This window comes from Vanacampus margaritifer, chromosome 6 (assembly GCF_051991255.1).
Source record: "Vanacampus margaritifer isolate UIUO_Vmar chromosome 6, RoL_Vmar_1.0, whole genome shotgun sequence".
Lineage (NCBI taxonomy): Eukaryota > Metazoa > Chordata > Actinopteri > Syngnathiformes > Syngnathidae > Vanacampus > Vanacampus margaritifer.
Genome location: NC_135437.1, coordinates 3895215 through 3917255, shown reverse-complemented (window position 1 = coordinate 3917255; position 22041 = coordinate 3895215). Strand labels below are relative to the sequence as shown.

At 38.8% G+C, this 22041-nt stretch overlaps 1 protein-coding gene across 1 annotated transcript in view; it reads right to left on the bottom strand.

Moving 5' to 3' along the window:
- Positions 1-17424, bottom strand: part of LOC144054118 (solute carrier family 45 member 3) — a 54972-nt gene extending 37548 nt beyond the window's left edge. Inside the window, exon 1 of the mRNA XM_077569223.1 lies at positions 17290-17424. The gene's annotated coding sequence lies outside the window, so the exon portion shown is untranslated. The remainder of the gene's footprint in view (positions 1-17289) is intronic.
- Between the last annotated feature and the right edge of the window lie 4617 nt (positions 17425-22041).

Sequence of the window (22041 nt, the reverse complement as noted above, 5' to 3'; positions counted from 1 at the left end):
TCATGATAGGCAAAGTGAGAAAGCAGTGTACTAGTAGCCATTCAATGACCTGAAAATCGATTGACATGAAAAATTTATTTTAGTTTATTGATAGTTGAGGATTTTAACAATTGTGTGAAACTGACTGATCATTAATATTTAAGCAATTGAGTCAAATGAGGCTTAACTAGTTTGAAGTAGAACAACAAAACATCCATCCAATATGGGACGCTGGGTTCCATCCATACAAGACTTCACTATGACAATTCCTCACGGAAGTCTTGCTCAATACAACATATGGAAACAGAAGGTAAGAACATTTACAGAGGGATTGCCCCATTTCTCAATCACGCACTGATGTGTTAGGCTAGCCGAGTTAGCACACAAGCTAATGAAGTTAGCATATCCATGTCTTTGCATAACATTACATTAGTTTTGCTTGCAAAAGGAGGTTTTCTATTTGTTATCATAATTATTAACTTTAATAACAAGCTTTGGCTAAAGCACAAGTGAACATTAAAAAAAAAAAGTTTAAATTTCATAGCACCCTTTTCCACAAACATGCATTCTCCAGCAACTGCCAAACCCAACGTTACCCATAATAAGCTATGACACACTGCTCTCTGTTTTGATAAAAACCAAGAAACCCCATGGTGTGGGCCAGAAATAGAGCAAAAGGGCGACTCCTTAAAGCGGTTTCAGCCGAAATGTCAGCCACATTATACAAAACGTCAATGACTGGATTGGAGGAATCAGTCACTCATTGTGTGTTTCCACAACGAATTAACCTTTAAGTAAATACGTGACGCAGTTGCTTAAAACGAGAATGAGCATACAAAGCTGCTTGCTCGTATCATGTTATGAAACCATCTTTTTAATTGGTCATATACAAGAAATTTGACCTGCATTTGACACAGCTAACACAAATGTTAGTTAACATTTCTAAGGTCTACAGAAAAGTCACATTATCAAACATGATAAACTAGAAGCTTTTATTAAACATCGCAATGTTACAAACCAGTGAGAGACCAATGTGGGTTTTTTCATGGCCGATGCCGATAATTAGTAGTCTAAGAGGCCAATAACCGATATTTTAAGTCAATATTAATTTGCAGTAAAAGAGAAAACATTAGCATCAACATTTTTAAAAATCACTTTGTTGAATGACATTAAGCAAGCACATTTGTTTTTCTTTTAATTTTAAACATATAAAGAATAGACAGCTTTGTTTAAAAATTACAGCATAACAAAAATTACAGGGATTAAAATTAAAATTACAGGCTTCCAGCGTCATCAGCATGTATTAAGCTAAATTAAAAACTAGGGATCAACAGATACGATAAACCAATAATTTAGGAAGTGCCGATGTCGATAACCGATAAGTAAGCCGATAATTGTTTGCAAAATGAACTTGAATACAAATATACTTTCAAGTCCTAACATGTACAAATACATTGAAACATTGTGTAAAGAACCATGAAGCAGCATTTTATTGATATCTCTGCTTCAAAGACAAACACAGGGATGTGATTTGACCAAAGTGAAATTATCTGAAAATTTAGCCGGGGGTCTGGGGGCCGCTGGCACTCGCTCATGGGTTTTCCGTGTTTTTAAGTACTTTCAATGCACTCACATGACAAAGAAATAGACAAAACAACGGCATAAATTTTCAATGTATATTGAACTATCCCATATAAAATGGCAGTTTTAGTCAACTCAAAATCAGTCACATTCAAAAACATTGGACTGCCTTTGCTTTTAAAAACTATCACTGAGAATATCATCATATCTAACTAATGTGATTACTAAGTTAACACATAAATAATGTTGAAGAGTTCAAATTTCATGAACAAATAATTGTATCATGACCAAATGAAAAGTAACTCATATTAGAGCATACCACAAATGTCTTTGTTATAGCAGAAGATGTTATCTGTCGGAGTCATGTGCATACACAATGAAATACAAAAAAAAAAAAAAAAAAAAAAATCATATTTTTTTTGGGGGGGGGATAAAAAAAGCGGAATTCCGCGAATTAGCGGAAAAATCACATCCCTGCAAACAGTAATTAATTTTGAGTTTGCCAAAACAAAACAGTCATGTTTTAAAAATGCAACATAGAAAGGAAAGCCCACAGTCGCCATGATGCATCTTCTGTGAACACAAGGTTGTGCGCATTCTAACGTCACAAATATGCAACACCACCATAGGAGAGGGAAGGGGTTGAGGCGTTGGGCACAACTTGAGCCACAACCACAATAGATGGACTAACGTGGCATGTCTATTATCTCTTTTACTGCCAAAGACGTTAAATGACGTTCTGCAAAAACCTACGGAGGAGCGCCAAAGACGTTAAAAGACGTCCTCCCATTTTTTTATTATTTTTTTTTTGAAACGGGTGCTGGGAAGGCTTGCGGAGCTCTCCTGAAAGTTTTAAGCAGGTTTTTTGAGCCTAATGACTATTTTTGGCCCCTAGAGGGCAGCGATGACTCTCTTTTGACAAGATCGGGTGGGCGTCAGTAGAGGCGGAGCTAGAGCGTTGAGCAGGAGATCAGAATGGAAAACAAAGGAAAAATGGCGGCCGGTCGCGAGGAGCTAACGCCAGAGCCGTTGTTTTCAAAGACCAAAAGCATCGCTAAAAAAGCACATTGTTGATGACGATCATCATCATCGATGATGAAGATGATGGTGACTCCGTGGTTGGAAAGCATTGACGCGGCAGTAGAAGACGTTAGATGGAGCTAGATGGAGGAGGGAACGGGCAATGGCGAGCGTTTGCAAGCAGCTCTACACTTACAAGACGAAAGGCATCAACCAACGCTAAAATAGTACATTGATATCCATGATGATGAAGGTGAATCCGAGCTTGACGGCGAAATTGGAACCGCTGACGCGGCGGCTATGACGGTGTCGTAACGCGGAGCGCAACCGAGCACGCACAGGCGGACATTCGATCGGACGACGGAGAGTGCCCCGAGTCCAATGCATATTCATCGGAGGAAGTGTGTACAGTCTGCTACTTGCTTTTTATTCCCCGGAAAAAAGCCCGTCAAGAAAGTGTAACGTTTGCACGCAAAACGGACCAATGTGAAAGTGAAAGTAAACTGTTGTGCGAGTCCTGGCGTCTCCTTGCACGCAGGAGAGCGTTACAAAAGGAAAAACTGTATTTGAAACATCCACATAATTGTAAGTAGTACCACAGTTGCACACATTTGTAAATAGTTTGCGAAATTGTTTTGTCAAATTGTTACACTGTTGAATGGAAATAAACGTATTTTGCAATCAAAAAACACTTTTTCATTGTTGGTGAAAGCGTTTTACAGAAGTAAAGCACTATTTAGGTGTTTGTGGCATCATTCATGGACAAAAAGAAGTGTACAATTCACTAGAGTGCATGAAATAACATCGTTTCACAAAAAGCTCTTTTTCTCCGTTTTTTGTTTCAAAAGAGAGAATTTCGGTGAAAGTAACCATTTTCTATTGTTGATTACTGAAGAACGGAATAAGGTAGAAACAAACTTTTTTTTCTGATGGAAGCTGAGAGTCCAATCTTTCATTTGGTAGTATGTGTGTTTCCATAGTCCAAACACAACATTTTCTGTGGACCTTGAAAGATCACTCAAAATGCTTAAATCGGCTGGCACTGGCGACAACCCGTTTTTGAAAACGTCTGGCAGTCAAAGAGTTATTATCGGCGGATTTTTTATTATCTGGTTTATCTGTATGACGTCAAATTGGTTGATAATTGCCGGTAATTATCGGCCACCCACCGATATTATCGTGCATCCCTATTAAAAACTAAGCAAGTAAATAGTGCCTTAAAGTTTTCTACTGTAAATAAAGTTGTCCAAAATTTAAACAGAATTTCTTAATTTCTATTTTAAATAAAATAAATAAATAATATGTATGGGGTTTCCATCATCATATTTTATAAAGTGGAAATCTAAATGAATACATAAATGAAAAGTTCCCTGGACCTCACTGAGCGACAAATGCATGCGATTGTAACTAATTTGGGGTTAGGGTTCGTAAAAGGTTTCAAAAGATTTTCACAGGCAGTGAAAAATATTCTGAATGTTCAAAAAAAATTTGCCACAAGTAATAAATGTCTGTGAACATCTTACAAATCTGGATGAAAATGCTAAATTCGCTACATTCGCAAGCATTCACCACTCCGTGAGATACGGCCTTTAGATTCATAAAAAGGCCGATGTCGATATTTGTCAAAATGCCAAATATCAGTATCGATAATTGTCCCGGCTGATAACCGTATATCCCTCCCTACTACTAACACTGGGTGCACACCATCCATATAAACTCCAACACATGGCAGGAATCATGCAATGTTAAGGATTCAACAAAACAACATGGAGGAAAAAGGGGGGGGGGGGGGGAATTTACCAGGGTTTTGTGAGCATAATGTTGATTGATGAATTTTTTCCCAATTTTTTTCTTCCTGAATTGGCCTTAATTGTCTTCTGTACATAAATACACTAGGAAGGACACAACTAATAAATATATTTTAGTCTGCCTTTTTGCTCAGTATAAAAGGTGAATTGCCTGACTTTGCCTTCTGAGAGGACAGCAAATATCAAGCATTAATTCTACCAAACAAAGACCGCTTGCCAGCAAACAAAAAACGTAATCAAAACAAATCTTCTCTCTGTTCCATTTTAAATATCATGCTGCCAAAGGGCTACACAAACAGCACATTGTTTGTTATCAACAATAGCGAAATACTAATTTCATTGTGCCCTTGTGTGTATGCGCCCTTCCGTTTCCCACAAGTAAACACTATGATTCTACGACATTAACAGCCTAACAGGATTCAAATTTGCTTCATACACACTTATTGACTGAGATTATGAGCTTGATCCTTTCACAATCCAAATGCCATCTCACATATCAAAGGTCTGTCTCTCTCCCCTTACATTCAATAGCATCCATTTCAGTCCGCTACATGAAAGACAACCCTTGTAATATGCAGTGTTCACCAGAGAACCACACTTCAAAATGAGACCACAGAAAGTTTGAAACCTCCCACTGTCCCCTTTGCTGGGAGTTTTTAGCTGCAAAAAGAGGAAAGAGGCCACGGTAGTGTGACTGTACCGTGCAAGCATCTGGTCGAGTCCTTATCACTATGGGAAAATGTCTAAGGACAAGCCAGTGTTGTTATCCCTGCTCCAGGGCCTACACTCCCTCGTCTAAACCGAAACTGTGCCTTTAGCCTGCTGCGTCAAAGCAGCGCTTTTTAATGATGGGGATTTACAGAAAAGTGATAGGTTCATCTGCCATCTGTTCTACACCTTCCACATGAAGAGAGCTGGCCTGGAGGCTGTTTAGCTTTCAATACTATGCAGCTTCAACTATACTTGAGAACCATGTGGGCAGAACTAAGTGATGTCAGTCAATGGAATTAGTGAAAGAGAGCTGGGTAGGAGTGAAGCAAAGCACATTACTTGAGACAACAACAATGTGGTGTTTAAAGCAATCTAGAGCAAATTACAATGAATAATTTGAGTGTAGGATTATTTTAACTTCAACGGCATATTTTATTCCCAAAAATTACAGTACAGTGGAACCTCGGAGTTTGAACGTCTCGGAACTCGTACAAATCGGACTTCAACCAAAAAAATCAGTAAAAAATGTCTCGGAGTTTGAACTAATTTTCGGAGTTCAAACACCCAAGCAAAGCAAGCTAAACCAAACGTACCTTGAAAACGTGCAGCCGAGTGAAGCCGAGCAATGCCAAATGCTCATGTTGCAGTAGTTGAGACGATACACTGTTCATTTTCAGTCAGATCGTGAATACTCCCGGAGGTACGCCATAGTCGTGAGTGCATTTTGATTTTTCCACGACAATTTTCTTCGCCATGGGCCCAAAGAAAGACAACAGTGCCAGTGGCAGCAAAGAAAAACGTACAGTGCTACTAACTACTGGAATTAGGAAGGAGATTATCGCGCCGCTGTAACTACCGTGACTACTTCTGTAAATACTGGCACGAGGACCCCCCCTTAGCTGTTCAACAACGTGCCTGACGTTAAACAACGCACGCAAGGCCCGCTTAGTAGTCTAACAATATACCTAATATAAAATACACAAACTCAGCACTGAACTAAAGCTAGCATTAACATAGCATTTATCATCCACTGATGCCATCACACCACAACAACAAAAATGTATTTTTTTATTGTTTAAATACTGTACAGGCTGTAAATGTAAAAAACATAAATAGAAATTAAAATGTGATTTTTTTTTGTTTTTGGAGCTTGGGAATGTATTAGTTGCATTTACATTATTTCCTATGGTTAAAAATGTTTTGGAGATTGAACAATTCGGACTTTGAACACTTCGCAGGAACAAATTATGTTCAAACTCTGAGGTACCACTGTATATTAATGTAATTCAACACAAAATAACTGTACAAATCAGGAGGTGTAAATAATTCTGGACAAGTTGATGTTGTAGAAATGCTTAAATAGAAAGTGCCCCCCCTCCAAAAATAAAAATTAAATTTGACTTCATTTGAAATGTGCATATTTGATTAACTATAAAACCCAATTCCAATGAAAGTGGAACGTTGTGTAAAATTCAAATAAAAATAAAATACCCTGATTTGCAAGACAAGATATTGATATAATCCAACTGACTCGCTATTTTGAATTTGATGCCTGCAGCAACACATTCCAAAAAAGCCGTTTACCAATTTCCTTTTCACAACACACTGGGAACTGATTTTTTGTATATAGGTAGAATTCTTCCGACTCATGCTTGATGTACAACTTAAAGGAACACACCATTTATTAACAATTAACCTGCTATTCTGTGAAATGGTTCATTTGAACTCTTCCCTGAAAAAAATGTCAATTTATGTTGACCGATTATGATTTTATAGTACTTTTTATGAATATTTTTGCATTAAGTACAGTAGCAGCCATTTTCTCTTTTCACATGATCATCATTACGTATCGTTACAGAATAGCATGGCTGCCAATGACGACATAGGCACTCACGAGGAATGATCGTGCCCCACACTGGTCATCAAAGGGGGAATTATGCCCTATAGCAAAGAAGCACTTCTTCAAAAACAGTGTAGTACAACCAACTTGCATCCAGCCCAAAGTGAAGATGAAACCGTGTCCAATAAGGAGGACGCATTCGGCCGCCCCATAGCAAGTAGAAGTTAGGGACCGTCTGCAAGTTGTGTGTTACAGGGGCTCAAGTTACCAATAATGTAATTTGCGGACAGAGCCTAACGTGGACGGTAAACATCCGGCTGACTTTTACTTGCTAGGCAAGCTACATGTTGTTGTGCTCAGCGTGCTTAGTCCTCATTAGGAGAGCTAACCCCCCACCACCCAACACCCCCCGAGGGAATTTCATGAAACCTGACGTGCTGAGGATTACTCCGATCAGGATTGGCACAGTATTTGGCGATAGAAGACGGCATTTTTCTTGCCCATTACGTCAGCAAACTCCCATTCAAATTAACAAAGGCGGCTGTCGTTTGCACACCGAATAAGTCATCGTAAAAAAAATGTTAAAAAAACAAAACAATCAGAGAATAAGATGCTGGAAATATTTGCACTTTTATTCTTTATACACAGTGCCTAATCAAATACTGGACAATGTGTTTTAAGTGGTGTGTTCTTGTAAGTTGCTCAGCATTCTGGGGTCTGAGTTGTATTTTGCACTTTAGAATGGGCCAATCAATGTGAGACAGGTCTGGACTGCCGGCAAGCCAGTCTAGTACTCACACACTCACTGTTCTAACATGCAGAATGTGGCTTGACATTATCTCGCTAAAATAAGCAGAAACATCACTGGGGAAAAAAATGTTGGATGGCAGCATATGTTGCTCCAAAACCTTTATGTATCTTTCAACATTAATGGTTTCATCACATATGTGCAAGTTAACCAAACCTAGACACCCCATACCATCACAGATGATGGCTTTTGATCTTTGCTCCGATACCAATGCGACACTCCTTTTCCTTTTTGGCCCATAAACGATTTCCAAAAAGCAATTTGAAATGTGGACTCATCAGGCCACAGCACACTTTTCCACTGGTCAGTCCACCTGAGATAAGCTCAGACCCAGAGAAGCAACACCTGTTGTTGATAAATGACTGTCTTTGTATGGTACGGTTTTAACTTGCATTTGTACATGCTGTGATGAACTTTGTTAACTAACAATGGTTTTCTGAACTGTTTCAATGCAGTTTTTTTTGTGTGCATATTAGAATAAAGTGTAGTTGAGCATCAACTACAGTTGATGTCAGTGGCGCTCTCATTGTTTGCGAGCAAACAAGAAGTATTAGCTCCACTGCAGAGGCATGCGTACAGTCATTTCTTAGGCAAATGATACTATTTATAAACACGGCGGAGAGTTGTGAAGCATGAAGTATTTTCTTCGTCCTAGGGGGGCGCAACAAAAAAAAATTGAGAAGCACTGTCTGAGAGGCTGTATGTCCTCAAAAAGATTACTTACTCGCATTGTTCACTTTTGTTAACATTTAATTAATAAAGATATGTATAGCAGCAAATTAAAATTAAAGAAAATGATTTGCCCAGTAGGGCTCCAGAGAACTGAACAGCACCACTAAACCCATAGTCGTTGGCATGAAACAAATCAATGTCAAAGTGAAGATAAAATGAAGCATTTTTTCATGTCTTTAATTTGACTAGACATTCAAAGTGAATAAATGCTCCTTCACTCTCTTGCACCAATTTAACTTGGCCGCAATGCCAGGAGAAAGCCTCACTGATATTTATTCAAGCAAATCACACTTCCACGAAGAAGACAAGTTGTATTTTTATTTTAAAAGTGACTAATACACGTTGCATAGCAGATATTTTTCTATTAGGCAGTAAGGGGTACAATTCCCTGCATGCCAACCATGCAAGCTGAGCAACAATGTCACAAAGGTGACATTCCTTGTTGGTGGGGTAGCTGACATCTTTTCTTTACGCTTCGGCTCATTAACGGAACGGTTTTGGTGGCCTCATAATGTGCCTATGAGAGAACATTTTCCAGGTGTTGTTTTGCTTTCGATTAATGGTGACTACTCCCCCTCCAGTTGCAACAAATGATCTCACTATCCATGCAATTATTAGCAAGAGCAAAGCATTTGCTTCATGAGAAAATGCAGGGCAAACTGATTTAACCGTTTATAAAGATTATGATTAAAGACAACAAGCAGAGCAGAGCAATTAGCTCAGTTAAATTTGCCAGTAAGATAAGCAAGATAACCAAGGAAGCCAACAATGATTTTGTACAATCAGTGGAGTAGACTGAGAATAAATTAAATACATTGCTGCTCAAAAGTTTGTGAACCCAGGCATGGTCAGACTTTTTGTATAAAATATCAAAATAACCTTATTAAATGTTCAGTCATACCTCAATCTACAATGCTGGCATTGAAAATAATGGACTTGAACAAAAAGAATGATAATATTGTCTTGAACAAAAGTTGATTTAAGAAAAACTCAAGATTACATGGCTGCAAAAGTATGTGAACCTCTCACTTAATTGGACATTGCACCTCCTTTTGCAATGAGAACTTTAGTGATTTATCAGTCTTTCACATTTACTTTGGGGGATTTTTGCCTCTCTTCCTTGCAAAATGCAGCCAGTTGAGTGAGAGAGGTTGGATGGGCGTCTAGCATAAACTGCCCGCTTCAGGTCCCGCCACAGTATTTTGAAAAAATTTAAGTCAGGATTTTAACTCGGCACATCCAGAACATGACTCTTGTTGTTCTTCAGACATTCCTTGGTTGTATTGCTGGAATGCTTTGGGTTATTGTCATGTTGCCTGATCCATCATCTACCAGGCTGTAACTTTACAAAGAACGGCTCCAGGTTATGATCCAGGAATTCACAATATTCCTCTGAATTCATGATTCTCTGGATTATGTGGAGTTGTCCAGGTCCTGGGGATGAAAAGCCAGCCCAAAATTTAACATTCTCACCCCCATGCTTCACTGTAGGGTGAAGGTTATTTTACTGGTATGCAGTGTTGCTTTTTCACCAAACATGACCGTTTTAGTTGTGACCAAAACATCTGTCCAAAGAAGGGACTTCCAAATAGCTTCAGGTTTGTCGAGGTACTCGCAGGCAAAGTTGAGAAAGTTGAGATGGGCAGCTTTGATCTTTTTTGTGAGCAGAGGCTTCTACCTAGCAAGCCTTCCATGAAAGCCTTGTTGATTGACTTTTCTTCTGATTGAAGCATGCACGTGTCCCAGATGCAGCAAAAGAGGTCTGCAAATCCCTTGATGTGATGTTCGAGTTGGCTTTTTACCTGAATTATCATTTTTCTTGTGGTTCTTGCTTATATTTTAGAAGGTTGTCCACTTCTAGGCAGGATTGTAGTAATTTTCAACTAGTTGCAGATGATCTGCTTCACAGTGGAATTATGAAGCTCAATTTTTTGTAGATAACTTCATAGCTTTCCCCAGACTTCCTGAGATCCCCTGAGATTTCTCTTCCTCTCAGCATGATTGACCCGTATGGGTTCACCTGAATAAGACTTAAGTGATGTGGTTATGTCTCTGTTTCAGTCAGTGATGCACAATTTCTTTGCTAAACCTCTCATTTCATTGGTCCATTTCAGTGGTTAGTTAAGCTACTAATTTGTCCTACCTGATCCTACTTGACTACGTGTTTTAAGCAATGCAGCTCAGGGTTCACTTACTTTTGCATCTACATGAATTGACCAAAAACTCTTTTTAATGTAGTTTTGACTACACAATTGATAAAAAATAAAATAATAAAAAAAGAACAATGCATTGAAATGCTAAATCTACACGTGTTATTTCAAATCAAATGTAATGGTTCAGATTGAACAACAAAATCAGGTTGAAACAATTGGAAAATCCAAATTGCTCAAGCCGTTCACAAACTTTTGAGCAGCACTGTATGTCTCTAAAGTTGCACAAGTCCCTGTTTTATCATTCCTGAAAAAAATTACCGTTTGACCATATGCATCATCACTTGTTACTGAAAATTGCACTGCACAGCTAGTAAGGATTTCATGATGGCAACAGTACTTTGACCAAGGAATGACCTCTTTGTTGCAAAAAGGTGCAATTGAAAGATGAAGGAACTGGAAATTAGACAATATTTAAGCCTATTAGTCAACAACATTACTAGAATGCATACATACATACATATATGGTTGCAGAAAGGAAATGTTGGATATGGGTCATTCTTGTGTCAATTCCCACAAATTCCCACAACCTCCCCAGTGACACCTCTTCAATTTGCCTGATTTTTACTTCATTAGTGTCTTATGATGCCAAAAGAAATTTGAATTTTGAGCCTCCTAGCTCATTATGGCCCTTCAAAATGTAGGTGTCCCACTTTTGGGATCTGGGAATTGCACACTAAATTTTGGGCAATATTTGGAGGCCCGCATCTTTTGTTTTAAGGTAGGTACAGAGTACAGAGTACAGACCTGTAAATGGCTACTGGTTAATGGCTATATCTATGTATTTTATGTATACTGATGATTAAAATAAGGATAATATGATATCAACGTAAATTACTTTATACCATGTGTAATTACATGCATGCCCTTTGTGTACTGTACACAATAATAGGCTGACTATCCCAACAGGCTTCCCCCAACATTTCATAAGCCTTTTTTTTTTCAAATTGTGATACATTTATTATTAGGGATGTGTACTGAAGATGGTATTTTTTGTGCCTGTACTTCCGAGGACCGATTTGCGTAAAATTAAACTGTGCCATGTTTCGGTTCTGAAGCACATCTTTCTAAATTGTGACTATGCAGGAGCAGAACAGTTGACGATTTTACATGGTGCACTTGAACGCAACATTTACATACACCAGCGTACTGACGTCACCCTTTCGCGCAGGTTTTCTCTCACGCTAAGAATACATTTCCGGGTTTGCAAACGAGCAAGATTTTTGCGGCGCCAAGCCAAACAAATAAAAAAAAATTGTTTTATTTTGGACTGTTTTGGGCGGCACGGTGGCTGACTGGTTAGCACGTCCGCCTCCCAGTGCTGAGGACGTGAGATCGAGTCCGGGCTTTGGCCTTCCAGGGTGGAGTTTGCATGTTCTCCCCGTGCTTGCGTGGGTTTTCTCCGGGTACTCTGGTTTCCTCCCACATTCCAAAAACATGCATGGCAGGTTGATTGGACACTCCAAATTGTCCATAGGTGTGATTGTGAGTATGTTTGTTCGTCTCTGTGTGCCCTGCAATTGACTGGCAACCAGTTCAGGGTGTACCCCGCCTACTGCCCGAAGCCAGCTGGGATAGGCTCCAGCAACCCCCGCGACCCTTGTGAGGACAAGTGGTAAAGAAAATGGATGGATGGATGGATGGACTGTTTTGACAGACTGAACTTGTCTATAGCCGAGTGATTGCCCTGATCTTTGTCAGAAATAAAAGAGAGGTCTTTCTTTAAAAAAATAAAATAAAAAATCTGTCATTCCTTTACTTGAAATTTTGTGTTCTTGTGGTACCAAACTAGGTATCGTTGTGAGTACTCAAGATTGAGTACTGGGGACAAAAGTGGTATGGAACATTCTGTAGTAGCCAACAAATGATAAGGTAGATAAATAGGTAAGGTTCTGCCTGATCTTTAAAACCTCATGCAAAGGATTTTATTGAGAATCCAGTTCTATGCGGAAAGTGCAACATGTCCTCCTGCTCAAAGTTTAGTTAAGAGGCTCCAAGTGATTAAAACTGCTAAGCCTTCAGTTTGCTGAAGTAGCTTGGTGTCCTCGACAGTGTGCGATTAACCTAGTGCTTGCTTTGGGCTGGGGGGGATTTGACTAACATCCCAACTATTGACATCACAGGTGTGTTTTGCGTAGTTCTTTTTTGTGACACCACCAGATAAGTGAAAAATATGGTACACATTTGTCATAGCTCCTCAGTGCAATAAAAGCAAGAACAGGATGTACACCATAAAGTCATGTGATTATTTTTGAGGTTTTAAAAACAAAGCAGATAATTATCCTTTTAATCTTGTATGAGAGCGGGCAACAATTCAATATGTAGTAATTGACACATGTTGATCAAGAAAATAATCAGGAAGAAAACCCTGACCCCGGCATTCTACATGCTGTAGACAGAGGCTACAGAGAAATTTTGAGCACAAAAAGCATTTTTTTGAGCACAAAAAGCATTTTTTGAGCGCAACAGAGTCGCTGATTGCTCGTCTGCTGGGTGCCTGCCCGGCATAGAAGAAGCCACTTACTACATCATTACAATGTCATTCTTTGAACAATGGTGGCAATACAGTTTACACTGATTATTTACAGTGTGCACAAAAACATTGTACATTTCTTGAAATTTTGTACCAGATATTTTTAATAGTATTTTTCCTCTGCATAGTTGTTTTATTTTCTTTAATCAATTGTTTGTTTGTTTTCCATCTATCCATCCATCCATAAAACTGCATATCGACGGATATGAAATGCAGTACTTATATAATTCAGCTATGAGACCCAGCCCTATATGACGGTTAAAAAAAAAAAATCCAATTGCCTTTCACAGCCATGCATCAAGTTGTAAGTTGTTTTGGTTTAGCTGCTAGCTAACTTTTTGTAATACACAGAGTCAACTCTTTTATACACTTGTATCACAAATTAAAAAATGTTAGCATAGTATGAAATTGCCTGCACAGTTAGTACAAGTTTTATGATGGTTCTGGCATTACCCATCAGAGAGCTCAGTTTGATTTTGTGGCGCGATCAAAGCAGACAAAAGGTATTTACTATTCAGAAATAGGAGAAGGGTGATGCGAGTTTATATGGACCGAAGAGGACAAAAAAGAAGAGTCTATTTTTCCGTCTCGAGTGAATAAGCCGCTTGAGTGGTGTATGGAGAGTGGAAGAGAGTGGGACGAGGTCTTTCTTAATGGCAGAGCTATCACGGTAAAGGAATATAAGAGTTTGTAAAGATGGGAATAAAGGAAATAAAGTTTGAGTAAGGATGTACAAGAATGCAGTGCTTCAGAGTAAACAGGAGCCAGCTTCAAGGACGAGATAAGACCGAAGGCCAGAAGTCTGGGGGAGATTCCAGCCAGAAGCAGCCCGAAAACAACTTGGCGAAGAAAGGACGTCCAATCATAGAGAGCTAAAGTTAAAACTGCAGTAACACATAGCCAATAGAATTATGTTAGGATGTCTTTGTCTTGTGTGATTTGCATATTGTGTAGTATAACTATTCACTGGGGCAACTCGGATGAGACTACGTCTGCTGCTTGAGACAGAGGCGTACAGAATTGTATTGATAGGGACCCGGGACCCCAGCTGTTTGTATTAGATTTGAATGTTAGGAATAAATCCACTCGTGTGTGAAAATGCCGGCTTCCTGATACCTTTCTATTGCAGAACGAGCATGCTATTGTTGGATGAGTGATAGTTTGGTAAGGTCACAAATTGGAGTCAGATTATTAACTTAAGTTTATATTAATATAGCAATAAATTCCAACAACGGTAACAATAAATGCATATTTGTCACGCATTTTAACCTTTTGATCAACTTTGCCTCTCAAAGTAGTGTCGATTCTAAATGCACACATACCAGTGCAAGAATGGTTTAAGGTCTAATTCAAGTAAAAATTTGCTCTACAGTATGAATAATAGCTTTTAATTAGAGGTAACTCTAAACACCGATATGAATCCATGCAAATAAACGTGTAATTCCAAAGTCCAAATGTCAACACTTGTGAGTTAATTGCAGCAAAACCAGTCATATTTTTTTTGTAATTACTGTAAAGAAAAAAAAATAAACACCAATAGTACACAACATGATTAGAAAAATTGTCAAACAATATTTTCAGACGAGTGAGAGTCAATAGTTGATCACAGGGTCATGTTTGTCATGTCCATACTCCACTAGATATTATCTATACTAATATTTGTGAAATCGCTAAGCAACCTCATTTCTCAGACATAATCTCAATTAAAGTAGCAACAAATGTCATTATCCACATTGACATATCATGTAACTTTTGCTCAGGAAGCATCTAATGCGGGGTGAAGAACAGCAAGTGTGGTATACCTTTTTAATTTGGTCTGAATGCTAGGCGACTTCTGCTTTCGGCAGTTTCATCTCTTTTCTTTCACAAACAGAGCTTCATGTCAAAGAGTTTTTAAGTTTCACGATGGTGCTTAACTTCTTTTTGCACTTGTCTGATACAGTGAAACCTTGGTTTAATAAATTGAATTTGTTACAACTGAGGTGATGTTTCCCATTGAAATGAATGGAAATGGAATGGAAATCCAGTCCATCTTCAGAATAAAGTTAATTTAGTTTATCTTGCTTTGATCTGAATGTAGTTAGAAATACATAAAGTACAACTAGATATAAGTGAAAACACAATTATGAAGAAATAACACCCACATTGCTGCTAGCCACATGGCCGGCAGCAAATGTGCAATGTCTTTGTAGCCTTTTCACGTACAATACTGTCCAGTTTGGGAACCATGTTGTATGTGCAGGCCATTTTTGAAAACCGGTAGCCATTGTGAATATAAACAAGGCTCTGTAACCCTACATAGTGAAAAAAAGTGATTTACTGGGAAACAGACAACGAAGTCCCGCTAACACTATAAGTGAACATTGAGCTCTCATATTGACTTAATAAAGGTTTTATGACAGTGACTGACTGTCACATCATAGATTGTTTGAGATAAGGAAATATGGTTGGAATATGTACAAAAAGAAGTACAAAAGTGTTATTTTGTAGTCTGAACAGTTGAAGGAGAATGAACGTTGCATGTAGTGCATTTACAATATTGTCAAGTTTAGTGAGTGAAGCAGGATTGTGGCGCATAGATATCATGGGATGATGAAAGATCATATTTGTCATTTAGTACACAAATAAAAACTAAATTATTATTTTTCATGTTTATTTGGTATACATTTTAAGTATTTTCATTCTTTATAATGTGTGTTTTCACATTTCTATTTGCATATTTATTTTTAAACACAGACTTAAAAAAAAAATTAGGTTTTAAAAAAGTTTAGTATAACTCAACATGGACCCTAAAAGAAACACTAAGGAACTTTAAGTTTACATTGATTATGGCGGCACCATATGGACAAAAGCGGTAATGTTATGCCTAAAGAAAGACCACATTTCCCAGGAGGACAAGCGCATTGCGTGGTTTTGTAGCTCACGCCAGTCAAATTGACTTCTGTTTTCGTAACGAATGGGTAAAGGGGGGGAAGTGACGTATGATATAAAGCAGTCAGCACATTTGTAGGTTTTTGTGTGGCAGTATTCCTACCATCCTCCTCAAAGTTGTTTAGTGCCAGTAAAAAGGATACAGACCCCCTCAAGCCAGTTAGTTTTAAGTTGATGTTTCATCAGAAGAGTTATGAAAATATTTTAGTAAGGTTGAAAAGTTCCTTAGTGCTATTTTAACGTCAGAGAAAATGTGTAAAAGCAGTGAAAGAATGGAACCGGACGGTTCGAAATGGAGGCTACCAAGACCACGGTGCTAATTTGTAGTAACCGCTTTGTTTTTGAGTGTGATCAAATGTAATATTTTGTTTTCCATATATATAGGCATTTACCAGTTTGCACAATTATCTATCTATATGAATGAAGTAAAGCCCCTAACGTTCTCTTCGGTGTGATGTTTACCAGTTTTGAGTTTATAAAGTAGCAGAACGCCTTTAGGTTCGAACACAATAAACGGTATTCATTTTAAACCACAACGTACTTCCATGCTGCAACAACAAAGCGACTTTCCAAATCAGTGACCATTACTCCATCCGCTCGTGTTTTCATGTGTCACAACAGCAGGAGTCTGACAAACGTTTACGCACAACTAAACAAAGAGGTTGAGCAGTTGTTCAATAAGTGAATAGAGATAATGACACAATCAATGATACACTTGTGTGATCAGAACACTGTTGTGGGTGGATGAGCGCCAGGCTCACTGACGCAGGCAGTGGGGGAAACTTCCAAAAAAGCACCACGCCGATGGACTGAAGCTAAAACCGATGCATTACACCTTTCGTCCGCCGCTTCACCTTACTGAGCAGCAAAACACATTCAAGGCTTATTGGCCTTGATCGCATAACTAGCGCGAGTAGACGTCAAATAACGAATTTAAACTCGTACTTTTGCCAGGCTTCATCGTGATCAGACGTCGTCCGACAACCGCGTTCAATGAATAAGTTTCATCCAACTTGGCAACGCTTATACGTGCGTCACTTAAGTGCACAGCGCAAAATAAACAAGCGAAAACAATCACAGCGGTAGCGAATCGGAGATAAAATAAATTAGGGAAGGTTTGTAAACGTCAAGCTCACCTTTAGCTACGCTCAGTTCAGATCGGCTCTGACAAATCCATGCAGTGACTTGCTCGTTCCCGACACACACACCGATATTGCTTAACTTGGGGCCAGCCAACAAGCCAGCTGTGACTGACAACAAGCACATTCAAAGCCACAAGTGGGAAAATGTACAACTTCCGCTCTGTACTTTCAAAATAAATCCAACTGAGTAAGCCTTAGTCACGGTAATGATCATTCTTTATTACACATGACATCATTCGGAGATTATGGTATAAATGCAATAATTTTATTCTCTAATAGGTATAGCTACAAGAACTTAACGGCTGTGTTTTGTTTAGGGAAATTTAGGGACGTAATGACGTGTAAAGAAGAAACCAGAACAGGAATGAACTAGGACCTCAGTCCTAGTAGTTTGTAGTTTCGCTATCTACTTTACTTAAAATAATTATTTCTATGACCTTTTAATTTTACTTTTATTCCAGATCAGATCTCTTGTTCAAGGGAGTCCTGGCCAAAAGGCGCAACACAACATTATGTACAGTTAAAACAGTAAATTAAAAACAGCAACAGGTTAATGACTTCATTTCCAGGTCCTTTATAATGGCATTAAACTGAGACAAAGTTATGAGATCTGGAAGTTGAATTGTCTTTTGTAAAAAAATAAATAATAATAATCCAATCTGTAGGTGCTCGATACTGAAAAGCCATCTTTCCTTTCTCTGTCCTGACAGTATGGGCAGTCAGTAAGTAGATGTCCTGAGAACAAAAAGAGTAATGCCCATCAGACTTTCTCTGAACATAAACTATCAAGTATGTAGGAGGTGACCCTATGAGTCCCTTATAAATAAATCTGTACCAGACAGTGTGTCAGACGACAAGTGTCCAAAGCAGGCTATCCAACCCGGGAATACAGTTCACAGTGATGAGTTCATGGACCATAGTTTGTTATGAAGCGCAAGGAGGCATGAAAAACAGAGTCCAACAAATGTAGAGCTTTGGCTGGGGCATGTGAGTATAAAAGGTCTCCATAATTAAGCACAGGAAGAAATGTTGCAGCCACAAGCCTCTAGTGGTCCTTGCAAGGTAAGAAAAACACAACTTGTTCCTAAAATAGAAACTTAAGGCGCAGTTGTTTTTTGACAAGAGAATAAATGTGAGGCTTAAAACACAATGATGCATCAATTAAGATGCCCAAATATTTAAAAGCACTAATGACCTCAATCACTGAGCCATCAGGAGCAACAATAGGGGAAACATTCTTCTGCTTGTCTTTACTATTAGAAAACACCATTACTTTTGTTTTGCTGGTATTTAAGGAAAGATTCAAGTCAGAAAAAACACAACAGTCGTGAATGGATTTTGTAAATTGTTAATGGCTTCAGTGAGTGTAGCTGCGAAAGAATAGACAATCATGTCATCAGCGTAAAAATGACAGCTTGTGTTGCTCAGATTCTGCCCCACATTATTTCTATAAATTGTAAACAGGAGCAGGCCTTGAATAGATCCATGCGGTACACCTCGATTAACTTACATGAAATTTATTTATAAAGCTCTTCAAAACAATCATTGCTGCATACAAAGTGCTATGTATGGAGTAAAAATAAGTCAGGCAATAAAGACAGGTAAAGCAAAATTAACAACACAAAAAATAAATTAATCAAATATTTCTACTACTAAAATGACTTTTTTTAGTTTCTGTTGATGAGCACATGACATGAGTAATGTCAACCATGATTGATTGATAATGATTGATTCTCCATTCCTCAGGCATCTTCTCACTATCTAGGATCCTGTTGAACAACCAAGTCATAAATTCTACTGCGACCTCTCCTAGGCACTTCCATACCTCCACAGGTATATCATCAGGAAACATCAGTGCCTTCCCACTCTTCATCCTCTTCAATGCCCTTCTCACTTCATCCTTACTAATCTTTGCTACTTCCTGGTCCACAACAGTCACCTCTTCTACACTTTGTTCTCTCTCATTTTCCTCATTCATCAACTCTTCAAAGTACTCTTTCCATCTTCCCATCACACTACTGGCATATGTCACCACACTTCCATCCCTATCCTTTATTACCCTAACCTGTAGCTTTGCTACTTCTACTTTCACCTTATGCTGCATTTCTCTGTATTTTTCTACTTTCTTTAGTTCGCTCAGTGTCCCAATTCTTCTTAGTTAACCTCTTTCTCTGGATCCACTTCTGCACCTCCTCATTCCACCACCAAGTCTCCTTATCTCCTTTCCTTCCAGATGACACACCAAGGACTGTCCTACCCGTCTCCCTGATCACACTTGCTGTAGTTGCCCAGTCATCTGGAAACACCTCCTGATCATCCAGAGCCTGTCTCAACTCCTTCCTGAAAGTCATACAACACTCTTCCTTTTTCAGCTTCCACCATTTCGTCCTCTGCTCTGCCTTTGCCGTTTTTGTCTTCCTCACCACCAGAGTCATCCTACACACTACCATACTATGCTGTCTGGCTACACTCTCACCTACCACTACTTTGCAGTCGCTGATCTCCAAATTACACCCCCTACACAAGATGTATTCTACCTGTGTACTCCTACTTCCACTCTTGTAGGTTGTTCTATGTTCTATGTTCCTGCTTCTACTGAAAGAAAGTATTCACGACAGCCATTTCCATTCTTTTTGCAACGTCAACCACCATCTGTCCTTCTGCGTTCCTCTCCTGTATACCAAACTTGCCCATCACTGAGCAGTTTTCTTAATATTAAAATGATAATAATCAATATGTAAATACGCTTTTCTCTGTTTGGATCATGGTTCTGTTTAATTTTATATTGAAAACAGCATTCCTCTGATTGGTGGCTGCCGATCTGTGGGCGCCTTGTGGCCATCATGTCTCTTCATTGTGTTGAAATTCAGCGGGCCGTCAGTGGAATTGCGGCCGGCCAACAAAGCACCTGTGACTACATTCTCTTCCCAAACACTTTTTAAAAGGTTAAAGAGTCTGATGATACAATACAATAAAACAGTGTGTAATAGTTGACCATTAGATGCCGCCAGATAGCAAGAATATGGCCAAAGCGCATGCTTTTTGAAGCACGTAAGCTACGGCGACTCAGAGAGACGAAACTTCGCAAGCCTTCCACCAATATTACTTGGCGTGAGCGAGGGAGCATCTTGGTAACCGGGGAGAACCCCAGCAAGCGACGCTGAAAGAGCGAGTGAGCTGGAGTAACTCGGCGCAGCTAACAAGAGCAACTAGTGGGAGTTAGCCAAGCCATAACCTGGGTTGAGCGGCTAATGACAGCGACTAGTCAAGTCAAGTCATCTTAATGTATACAGCAGTGGAAGAAGCTAGTAAAAGCGTTTGAGAGCAAAGCAGAGGGAGATAAACGGTGGAAGCCCAAATCACGCGAATCAGCGGCTAAAGCTAAATATGTTCAGGCCCTTTGGGCATCTGCAGCAGGAAGATGGCAGCGAAACATGTCCGCCCCTTGTAAGGTGAGGCTGGCGCTATGTTATATATTTACTGATTACTAGACCTACCGTTATATAAAAAAAATTAAGTTGATGTGAAAGGACATATATATATTTTTTGCATATTATTGAAATAAATAGTGGGGTTTTAAAGTGAATTAATTATTAGTTAACCACCAGATGGCGCTAATTATGACACACTGGCTATGTCCAAATGTGCACCCTACTCCCTATATGTCATTTTGTAGTGGCGTCCGAATATCCAGGGAGAGAAAATGTAGGGCACTCAAAATTACCCACAATGCACACTGAAAAGTAGTATACAATCGATGTTCACTCGGGTTGATATATACCACAATGCATTGCGAGTATGGAAAAAAAACATGGCGTGAGCGACAGCGCAAGCGTGAGAGTCAAACCAATGCATTATTATATACTATGGAAATAATGAATGCGTTTTAATAGAAAATATTTACAACAAAGGAACTAAAGTACAGTTTCAAAACATTTTCATTCATGCCGGTGCGTCATGACATAGTGGTCACATGATATGCGGCGAGGAGAAAGTAGTGAGCTGGCTGTCCGAATCGCCAAACAGAATGAGGGCACTACATATTAAGCCACTATATAGTGCACGGCTATGTAGTGAATGAGGGGTTAGGGGACAAGAGTGGACATTTGGACACAGCCACTATGTCTTTAAAAAACAATTTCCCCCTTTCACGTACAGAAAAAAAATAAGTCACTCCACACTACCTCATTTGTTTAAAGAAAAAACATCAACAAAAACGCAGAAGTGCATTTTTAAGCTAATTTACAAACATGTCAAGTAGGGGTGTGAATTGCCTAGTACCTGGCGATTCGATTAGTATCACGATTCATAGGCCACGATTCGATTCGATACCGATACAAATCTATAAATTGATTATTGCGATTTTTTTTGTGTACTCAAATTTAGAAAATACTAATCAGTAAACTTGTACACTGTAAGATTTGTATGAAAATGTATTTATCTGAAAATGTAGGCTTATAACTGAGCCACTACATTTAACAAACAGGTTGCAGTCTGTTTCATGTTTGAACAGCACTGAAATAAAATATTAAGGCTTAATGTTTTATTCTTCTATGCTTAATTTGTAAATCCTAACCCTAAGTAAGACATTTTGTTGAATATTTCCATAAAAAATGTATGTTTAAAAATCGATTCGGCTGCATATTGAATTAATTCGAGAATTGCGCGCTATATTATCGCGATATATTACCGAATCGATTTTTTCTAACACCCCTAATGTCAAGCCTCTAGTCGGCTGTATAACTA